Source organism: Euprymna scolopes, chromosome 46 (assembly GCF_053919585.1).
Source record: "Euprymna scolopes isolate OS-2025 chromosome 46, ASM5391958v1, whole genome shotgun sequence".
NCBI lineage: Eukaryota > Metazoa > Mollusca > Cephalopoda > Sepiida > Sepiolidae > Euprymna > Euprymna scolopes.
Genome location: NC_136527.1, coordinates 94,686,193 through 94,698,453, shown reverse-complemented (window position 1 = coordinate 94,698,453; position 12,261 = coordinate 94,686,193).

Sequence of the window (12,261 nt, the reverse complement as noted above, 5' to 3'; positions counted from 1 at the left end):
GAAATTTGTATTTTTCAAATAACTCCAAAAATTAACTCATACATTGAGCACTCTTAAAGGAAATTTCTCTGCTATAAATGACAAATGTTTTCAAAACTAAATACAAAGCTTCGAAAAAAGAGCTGATATTATAACAGGTTACTTTTATTCAAATATCTATGACCGAGCATTATATAATTTATTTAGATTTTTACTGAATAATTACACTTGAAATAGTGCTCAAAACTAGCCAGAGCTGATATTATAAAATGTTTATTTTATTACAGGATAAATACACATTAATATTGAACCAGAGTTATATAAGAGTGCTCAATGAGATATAGAGCAATAAAGACATTTTATTTAGATTTTTAGTTAATAATTACACTCTAAATAAGTGCTCAACACTAGACAGATCTGATATTATAAAACGTTTATTTTATTACAAGAGATATAAATATTAAGATTTATCAGAGTTAATTAAGAGTGCTCAATGAGACATAGAGCAATAAAGACATTTATTAAGATTTTTACTTAATAATTACATTTTAAAAATGTGCTCAAGACAGAGCTGATATTATAAAACGTTTATTTTATTACAGGCTAAATAAATATTAAGATTTAACCAGAGTTATATAAGAGTGCTCAATAAGACATAGAGCAATAAAGACATTTTATTTAGATTTTTACTTAATAATTACACTTTAAATAAGTGCTCAACACTAGACAGAGCTGATATTATAAAACGTTTATTTTATTATAGGCTAAATAAACATTAAGATTTAACCAGAGTTATATAAGGGTGCTCAATAAGACATAGAGCAATAAAGACATTTTATTTAGATTTTTACTGATTAATTACATTTTAAATAAGTGCTCAACACTAGGCAGAGCTGATATTATAAAACGTCTATTTTATTACAGGATAAATAAGCATTAAGATTTAACCAGAGTTATATAAGAGTGTTCAATGAGACATAGAGCAATAAAGACATTTTATTTAGATTTTTACTTAATAATTACATTTTAAATAAGTGCTAAACACTAGACAGAGCTGATATTATAAAACGTCTATTTTATTACAGGATAAATAAACAAAGATTTAACTTGCTGATATTATAAAACGATTAATTAATTACAGGATAAATAATCATTAAGATTTAACCAGAGGTATATAAGACAGCTCAATGAGACATAGAGCAATAAAGACATTTTATTTAGATTTTTACTTAATAAATACACTTTAAAATAAGTGCTCAACTCTAGACACAGCTAATACTATAAAACGTTTATTTTATTACAAGAGATATAAATATTAAGATTTAACCAAAGTTATATAAGAGTGCTCAATGAGACATAGAGCAATAAAGACATTTTATTTAGATTTTTACTTAATAATTACATTTTAAATAAGTGCTCAATACTAGACGGAGCTGATATTATAAAACGTCTATTTATTACAGGATAAATAAACATCAGGATTAAACCAAAGTTATATAAGAGTGCTCAATGAGACATAGAGCAATAAAGACATTTTATTTAGATTTTTACTTAATAATTACATTTTAAATAAGTGCTCAATACTAGACGGAGCTGATATTATAAAACGTCTATTTATTACAGGATAAATAAACATTAAGATTAAACCAAAGTTATATAAGAGTGCTCAATGAGACATAGAGCAATAAAGACATTTTATTTAGATTTTTACTTAATAAATACACTTTAAAATAAGTGCTCAACTCTAGACAGAGCTGATATTATAAAACGTCTATTTTATTAAAGGATAAATAAACAAAGATTTAGCTTGAGTTATATAAAAGTGTTCAATAAGATATAGAGCAATGAACACATTTTATTTAGATTTTTACTTAATAATTACACTTTAAAATAAGTGTTCAACTCTAGACAGAGCTGATATTATAAAACGATTAATTAATTACAGGATAAATAATCATTAAGATTTAACCAGAGGTATATAAGACTGCTTAATGAGACATAGAGCAATAAAGACATTTTATTTAGATTTTTACTTAATAAATACACTTTAAAACAAGTTCTCAACTCTAGACAGAGCTGATATTATAAAACGATTAATTAATCACAGGATAAATAATCATTAAGATTTAACCAGAGGTATATAAGACTGCTTAATGAGACAGAGCAATAAAGACATTTTATTTAGATTTTTACTTAATAATTACACTTTAAAATAAGTGCTCAACTCTAGACAGAGCTGATATTATAAAACGATTAATTAAGTACAGGATTAATAATCATTAAGATTAAACCAGAGGTATATAAGACTGCTTAATGAGACATAGAGCAATAAAGACATTTTATTTAGATTTTTACTTAATAAATACACTTTAAAATAAGTGCTCAACTCTAGACAGAGCTGATATTATAAAACGATTAATTAAGTATAGGATAAATAATCATTAAGATTAAACCAGAGGTATATAAGACTGCTTAATGAGACATAGAGCAATAAAGATATTTTATTTAGATTTTTACTTAATAATTACACTTTAAATAAGTGCTCAACACTAGACACAGCTAATACTATAAAACGTTTATTTTATTACAAGAGATATAAATATTAAGATTTAACCAAAGTTATATAAGAGTACTCAATTAGACATAGAGCAATAAAGACATTTTATTTAGATTTTTACTTAATAATTACATTTTAAATAAGTGCTCAACACTAGACGGAGCTGATATTATAAAACGTCTATTTATTACAGGATAAATTAACATTAAGATTTAACCAGAGTTATATAAGAGTGCTCAATGAGACATAGAGCAATAAAGACATTTTATTTAGATTTTTACTTAATAAATACACTTTAAAATAAGTGCTCAACTCTAGACACAGCTAATACTATAAAACGTTTATTTTATTACAAGAGATATAAATATTAAGATTTTCCCAAAGTTATATAAGAGTGCTCAATGAGACATAGAGCAATAAACACATTTTATTTAGATTTTTACTTAATAATTACATTTTAAATAAGTGCTCAATACTAGACGGAGCTGATATTATAAAACGTCTATTTATTACAGGATAAATAAACATTAAGATTAAACCAAAGTTATATAAGAGTGCTCAATAAGACATAGAGCAATAAAGATATTTTATTTAGATTTTTACTTAATAAATACACTTTAAAATAAGTGCTCAACTTTAGACAGAGCTGATATTATAAAACGTCTATTTTATTAAAGGATAAATAAACAAAGATTTAGCTTGAGTTATATAAAAGTGCTCAATAAGACATAGAGCAATGAACACATTTTATTTAGATTTTTACTTATTAATTACACTTTAAAATAAGTGCTCAACTCTAGACAGAGCTGATATTATAAAACGTCTATTTTATTACAGGATAAATAAACAAAGATTTAACTTGCTGATATTATAAAACGATTAATTAATTACAGGAAAAATAATCATTAAGATTTAACCAGAGGTATATAAGACTGCTCAATGAGACATAGAGCAATAAAGACATTTTATTTAGATTTTTACTTAATAAATACACTTTAAAATAAGTGCTCAACTCTAGACACAGCTAATACTATAAAACGTTTATTTTATTACAAGAGATATAAATATTAAGATTTAACCAAAGTTATATAAGAGTGCTCAATGAGACATAGAGCAATAAAGACATTTTATTTAGATTTTTACTTAATAATTACATTTTAAATAAGTCTCAATACTAGACGGAGCTGATATTATAAAACGTCTATTTATTACAGGATAAATAAACATCAGGATTAAACCAAAGTTATATAAGAGTGCTCAATGAGACATAGAGCAATAAAGACATTTTATTTAGATTTTTACTGATTAATTACATTTTAAATAAGTGCTCAACACTAGGCAGAGCTGATATTATAAAACGTCTATTTTATTACAGGATAAATAATCATTAAGATTTAACCAGAGTTATATAAGAGTGCTCAATGATACATAGAGCAATAAAGACATTTTATTTAGATTTTTACTTAATAATTACATTTTAAATAAGTGCTCAACACTAGACAGAGCTGATATTATAAAACGTCTATTTTATTACAGGATAAATAAGCATTAAGATTTAACCAGAGTTATATAAGAGTGCTCTATGAGACATAGAGCAATAAAGACATCTTATTTAGATTTTTACTTAATAATTACACTTGAAATAAGTGCTCAAAACTAGACAGAGCTGATATTATAAAACTTCTATTTTATTAAAAGATAAATAAACAAAGATTTAACTTGCTGATATTATAAAACGATTAATTAATTACAGGATAAATAATCATTAAGATTTAACCAGAGGTATATAACCCTGCTCAATAAGACATAGAGCAATAAAGACATTTTATTTAGATTTTTACTTAATAAATACACTTTAAAATAAGTGCTCAACTCTAGACACAGCTAATACTATAAAACGTTTATTTTATTACAAGAGATATAAATATTAAGATTTAACCAAAGTTATATAAGAGTGCTCAATGAGACATAGAGCAATAAAGATATTTTATTTAGATTTTTACTTAATAATTAATTTTAAATAAGTGCTCAATACTGGACGGAGCTGATATTATAAAACGTCTATTTATTACAGGATAAATAAACATTAAGATTAAACCAAAGTTATATAAGAGTGCTCAATGAAACATAGAGCAATAAAGACATTTTATTTAGATTTTTACTTAATAAATACACTTTAAAATAAGTGCTCAACTCTAGACAGAGCTGATATTATAAAACGTCTATTTTATTAAAGGATAAATAAACAAAGATTTAGCTTGAGTTATATAAAAGTGCTCAATAAGATATAGAGCAATAAACACATTTTATTTAGATTTTTACTTAATAATTACACTTTAAAATAAGTGTTCAACTCTAGACAGAGCTGATATTATAAAACGATTAATTAAGTACAGGATTAATAATCATTAAGATTAAACCAGAGGTATATAAGACTGCTTAATGAGACATAGAGCAATAAAGACATTTTATATAGATTTTTACTTAATAAATACACTTTAAAACAAGTTCTCAACTCTAGACAGAGCTGATATTATAAAACGATTAATTAAGTATAGGATAAATAATCATTAAGATTAAACCAGAGGTATATAAGACTGCTTAATGAGACATAGAGCAATAAAGATATTTTATTTAGATTTTTACTTAATAATTACACTTTAAATAAGTGCTCAACACTAGACACAGCTAATACTATAAAACGTTTATTTTATTACAAGAGATATAAATATTAAGATTTAACCAAAGTTATATAAGAGTACTCAATTAGACATAGAGCAATAAAGACATTTTATTTAGATTTTTACTTAATAATTACATTTTAAATAAGTGCTCAACACTAGACGGAGCTGATATTATAAAACGTCTATTTATTACAGGATAAATTAACATTAAGATTTAACCAGAGTTATATAAGAGTGCTCAATGAGACATAGAGCAATAAAGATATTTTATTTAGATTTTTACTTAATAAATACACTTTAAAATAAGTGCTCAACTCTAGACACAGCTAATACTATAAAACGTTTATTTTATTACAAGAGATATAAATATTAAGATTTTACCAAAGTTATATAAGAGTGCTCAATGAGACATAGAGCAATAAACACATTTTATTTAGATTTTTACTTAATAAATACACTTTAATATAAGTGCTCAACTCTAGACAGAGCTGATATTATAAAACGATTAATTAATTACAGGATAAATAATCATTAAGATTTAACCAGAGGTATATAAGACTGCTTAATGAGACATAGAGCAATAAAGACATTTTATTTAGATTTTTACTTAATAAATACACTTTAAAATAAGTGCTCAACTCTAGACAGAGCTGATATTATAAAACGATTAATTAATTACAGGATAAATAATCATTAAGATTTAACCAGAGGTATATAAGACTGCTTAATGAGACATAGAGCAATAAAGACATTTTATTTAGATTTTTACTTAATAAATGCACTTTAAAATAAGTGCTCAACTCTAGACAGAGCTGATATTATAAAACGATTAATTAATTACAGGATAAATAATCATTAAGATTTAACCAGAGGTATATAAGACTGCTTAATGAGACATAGAGCAATAAAGACATTTTATTTAGATTTTTACTTAATAAATACACTTTAAAATAAGTGCTCAACTCTAGACAGAACTGATATTATAAAACGATTAATTAATTACAGGATAAATAATCATTAAGATTTAACCAGAGGTATATAAGACTGCTTAATGAGACATAGAGCAATAAAGACATTTTATTTAGATTTTTACTTAATAAATACACTTTAAAATAAGTGCTCAACTCTAGACAGAACTGATATTATAAAACGATTAATTAATTACAGGATTAATAATCATTAAGATTTAACCATAGGTATATAAGACTCCTTAATGAGACATAGAGCAATAAAGACATTTTATTTAGATTTTTACTTAATAAATACACTTTAAAATAAGTGCTCAACTCTAGACAGAGCTGATATTATAAAACGATTAATTAATTACAGGATAAATAATCATTAAGATTTAACCAGAGGTATATAAGACTGCTTAATGAGACATAGAGCAATAAAGACATTTTATTTAGATTTTTACTTAATAAATACACTTTAAAATAAGTGCTCAACTCTAAACAGAGCTGATATTATAAAACGATTAATTAATTACAGGATAAATAATCATTAAGATTTAACCAGAGGTATATAAGACTGCTTAATTAGACATAGAGCAATAAAGACATTTTATTTAGATTTTTACTTAATAAATACACTTTAAAATAAGTGCTCAACTCTAGACAGAGCTGATATTATAAAACGATTAATTAATTACAGGATAAATAATCATTAAGATTTAACCAGAGGTATATAAGACTGCTTAATTAGACATAGAGCAATAAAGACATTTTATTTAGATTTTTACTTAATAAATACACTTTAAAATAAGTGCTAAACTCTAGACAGAACTGATATTATAAAACGATTAATTAATTACAGGATAAATAATCATTAAGATTTAACCAGAGGTATATAAGACTGCTTAATGAGACAGAGCAATAAAGACATTTTATTTAGATTTTTACTTAATAAATACACTTTAAAATAAGTGCTAAACTCTAGACAGAACTGATATTATAAAACGATTAATTAATTACAGGATAAATAATCATTAAGATTTAACCAGAGGTATACAAGACTGCTTAATGAGACATAGAGCAATAAAGACATCTTATTTAGATTTTTACTTAATAAATACACTTTAAAATAAGTGCTCAACTCTAAACAGAGCTGATATTATAAAACGATTAATTAATTACAGGATAAATAATCATTAAGATTTAACCAGAGGTATACAAGACTGCTTAATGAGACATAGAGCAATAAAGACATTTTATTTAGATTTTTACTTAATAAATACACTTTAAAATAAGTGCTCAACTCTAGACAGAGCTGATATTATAAAACGATTAATTAATTACAGGATAAATAATCATTAAGATTTAACCAGAGGTATATAAGACTGCTTAATGAGACATAGAGCAATAAAGACATTTTTTTTAGATTTTTACTTAATAAATACACTTTAAAATAAGTGCTCAACTCTAAACAGAGCTGATATTATAAAACGATTAATAATTACAGGATAAATAATCATTAAGATTTAACCAGAGGTATATAAGTGTACTCAATAAGACATAGAGCAATAAAGACATTTTATTTAGATTTTTACTTAATAATTACATTTTAAATATGGTTGTGGGGGGGGGGGTGAGCATACACCACCAAACACCGGGGCTACGCCAGGAACCCATACTAGTATATATTCAAGGGATACAATTTATATATATATATATAATTATTTTTTTACTATAATAATTATTAAATACCTACAGACACTAGTGTTTCATCCTTTCGGGAATCTTCAGTGCAGGGTGTCACGATTAATACCAGTGGAACGATTCGAACTCCGCATCACGAGACATCTCTGGGTTGGTTATATATATATATTCAAGGGAGACAATATATAAATTGTCTCCCTTGAATAAATATATTTATACATATTTATACATACATATGTATATATATATATATTCAAGGGAGACAATTTGTATATAGATCACATAATTATTAGAAGTTATTTGTTTAATGCTTAATTGAACTTTAATGCTTAGTTTTTCCATCAATTTTTGAACTTGGGTTATTTCTTTTTTAATATATACATGAAAAAAATCTATGTGCTATTCGAGACAAGAAATAAAAGAAATAAAGAAAATTCTTACCTGTTACTTCCCAGGTGTTATCTCCACTTTTTCTCTTTTCTGCTTCTTGCTGAAACTCATGGCAATTTCATGTTTGTTTGTGTTCTTTGTTACATATATATAATTTTTACTGTGATGATTTTTTTTCTTTTAATTATTAACAATTTTTTTTTGATTTATATAATAAAGAGAGACAACATAACTAATGGATTTTTTTTAAATGATATATTTAACTTTCTGGCTATGATCAAACACACATGTACTACTATTTCTTTTTTGCAGTTGCATAAGTTGGCTGATGAGAAGAAATACAAGCAGAACTGCATTCATTTAAATAAAGCTAATAGTTTAGAATTTGATTGGATCCAGATGTGCATGTACACAAAGAAAGAAACACTTACTTGAGGACTTCTGTAACTACAGGAAACATGTGGCAGCTAGGATAGCTGATGCTGCTGGATTCAGTTGTTTTTTCCAATCCACATAATTCTCACAATAGCTGATAGTAGAATTCCATCATGATCAAGAGGAGTACCTGAAATTACAAAAATATACACACAGAAGGAAAGAAAAAGAATACTTACTCTACTTCTATGACAATGATTGCTGCCAAGACTTTGAGATGCTAATGTTGGAAAGAACAGATAGACATACATCATACACAGTTTGATTGTACCCAGATGTGCTTGAACGCAAAGAAAGAAATACTTGATTCAAACTGCACAAGACATGTGGCAGACAGGAACGGTGATGCTGCTAGGTTTTGTTGCTTGTTCTAATCTATAAAAAAGAGATGATATTTATAGTGTTGATAATCTACTGCTGTGTGAAAGCTGGAACAATGGAAACAGTTAAATTAAATTTTCAAATCACAAAGACTGAAATCGAAACAGAAAGAAGAAAGGGTGATACTATACTCATCTTCCTGTCGGTGCAGACCAACTGCTGGTGACTGTTCGTTCGCCATTAAACTGGAAAATAAAATAAAAATAAGAAAAAAAAAAAGAGGTTCTACCGGGGAAAGCTCTCGTCTGGGCAGCGAGGTGATGAACTCCCGAAAGGAGGGGCACTATATAAAAACAAGCTTTGCTGCGAACATCTCCTAAAAAGCGGTTTCTACTCAGAATAACAGGCGGAGGAGAAAACAGGGGTGTTCTCTCTACCCAACAGGATTCGTAAAGATACCACTAGTTTGTGTTCATAAGACGGCGATGATCGCTCACAAAACTGGCATTCCTACTATCATATCGGAGGACCGTCGTATATAATTGCACTACCATTTCGTATTGGAGGACGGTCATATATAATTGCACTACCATACCGTTTCGGAGTTCGTAGACAGTAGGAATAATAAAAGCGGCCTTAAAGCGGCTTGTGAGCACACAATCTAGTCGAACTCTAGTCGTCCTTAGTCGAGTCGAGGCAAGCATGCATTACATAGTAACACGAGCATGTGTCGCCTGCTTAGAGGGTAGCCCCCTTCGGGAGATTCGAAAGCGCACCTCACAGCGGAAGAGCTTCGGAACCAATCGGACCGTACCCAGACTTGCAGCTATTTGTTAACTTGGAAGTGGAGTCAACACCCCGACACTGAGAAAAGAGCTTTCCAAAAGCTCAAAACCAGTTGCATGCAAAGTCGGGGAAACTGGGAGCAGGCTGGGGAGAACACAGGGCCTTGGAGGGAGGCCCATTTTTCTCTTTCGTTCGGTTTACATCTTTCGGGTATTGTTCTCCTTTCAGCCTGCCCCCTTCACGCCTTTTTGCTCGCCACATGCAAGCGTATAAAAAGACGACCAGATGACGGACGCAACAAACTAATGCCGACATTTTCTGGATTTTTTTTTTTTTTTTTTGCCAGAGCCCATTTAGCCGTGTAGCTGTTAAACTACAACGTTACACCCCCCTACCACGTTGAGGATAGGGTTGGACTTTAGGGGGGAAATACACATCCAGAATTTTATCCAAGAACAGTACGGTTTATAAACTTATAAACTGCACAATTGTCACGGTAATTATACAGTTTATCGACCGCCCTTAAATAATATTATATATATACTTTCATCTAACAAATTAAATTAAAAGACGTTAATTTAGATTTAAATTAAAAATATTTTATCCAAGAACACCACGGTTTATAAACTGCACAATTCTCACGGTAATTCTAAAGTTTATCGACCGCCCTTAAATAATATTATATATATACTTTCATCTAACAAATTGAATTAAAAGACGTTAATTTAGATTTAAATTAAAAGTATTTTATCCAAAAACACCACGGTTTATAAACTGCACAATTCTCACGGTAATTATACAGTTTATCGAACGCCCTTAAATAATATTATATATATACTTTCATCTAACAAATTACATTAAAAGACGTTAATTTAGATTTAAATTAAAAATATTTTATCCAAGAACACCACGGTTTATAAACTGCACAATTCTCACGGTAATTATACAGTTTATCGACCGCCCTTAAATAATATTATACATATACTTTCATCTAACAAATTACATTAAAAGACGTTAATTTAGATTTAAATTAAAAATATTTTATCCAAGAACACCACGGTTTATAAACTGCACAATTCTCACGGTAATTATACAGTTTATCGACCGCCCTTAAATAATATTATATATATACTTTCATCTAACAAATTAAATTAAAAGACGTTAATTTAGATTTAAATTAAAAATATTTTATCCAAGAAAACCATGGTTTATAAACTGCACAATTGTCACGGTAATTATACAGTTTATCGACCGCCCTTAAATAATATTATATATATACTTTCATCTAACAAATTAAATTAAAAGACGTTAATTTAGATTTAAATAAAAAATATTTTATCCAAGAACACCACGGTTTATAAACTGCACAATTCTCACGGTAATTATACAGTTCATCGACCGCCCTTAAATAATATTATATATATATACTTTCATCTAACAAATTAAATTAAAAGACGTTAATTAAGATTTAAATTAAAAATATTTTATCCAAGAACACCACGGTTTATAAACTGCACAATTCTCACGGTAATTATACAGTTTATCGACCGCCCTTAAATAATATTATATATATACTTTCATCTAACAAATTACATTAAAAGACGTTAATTTAGATTTAAATTAAAAATATTTTATCCAAGAACACCACGGTTTATAAACTGCACAATTCTCACGGTAATTATACAGTTTATCGACCGCCCTTAAATAATATTATATATATACTTTCATCTAACAAATTAAATTAAAAGACGTTAATTTAGATTTAAATTAAAAATATTTTATCCAAGAACACCACGGTTTATAAACTGCACAATTGTCACGGTAATTATACAGTTCATCGACCGCCCTTAAATAATATTATATATATATACTTTCATCTAACAAATTAAATTAAAAGACGTTAATTTAGATTTAAATTAAAAATATTTTATCCAACAACAGCACGGTTTATAAACTGCACAATTATCACGGTAATATCGATTGGCTAGGTTTCTAACAGTATTTTGTATAATAAAATATAAATACCTTTAAATTTGTTTGACATCAGAGAAGTGGGCAGAAATAAAAGCAGCGGCAGGGCGGCGGCTTAGCTGGGTCTTTTGGCTGGTCATCTATTCTTCTGGAACATCTCTCGCTGCCACGGTCGAACTGAATTTACAGCCCGTTTTGGGGCTCTTTTATATTTCACCATCGGCGTAAAAACCGTTAACTTTTTCCGGGAAAATTTAAACATTTCCCAGTCGACGTTACAAACTTTTTACCTTTTATGGAGTTTGTGTTACGTGGCTGCCTTTTCATTGGTTGATTTAAACTTGTTTAGATTGAAGAGTGCATGTAGACGTGTGTGTGTGTGTCTGTGTATGTTTGTGTTAATGCAAGTGTGTGTGTATGTGGGTGTGTGCGTCGTTGGCGTTGAAGCATGTTGGAGGGGAGCGTAGACACATTCTCTGTC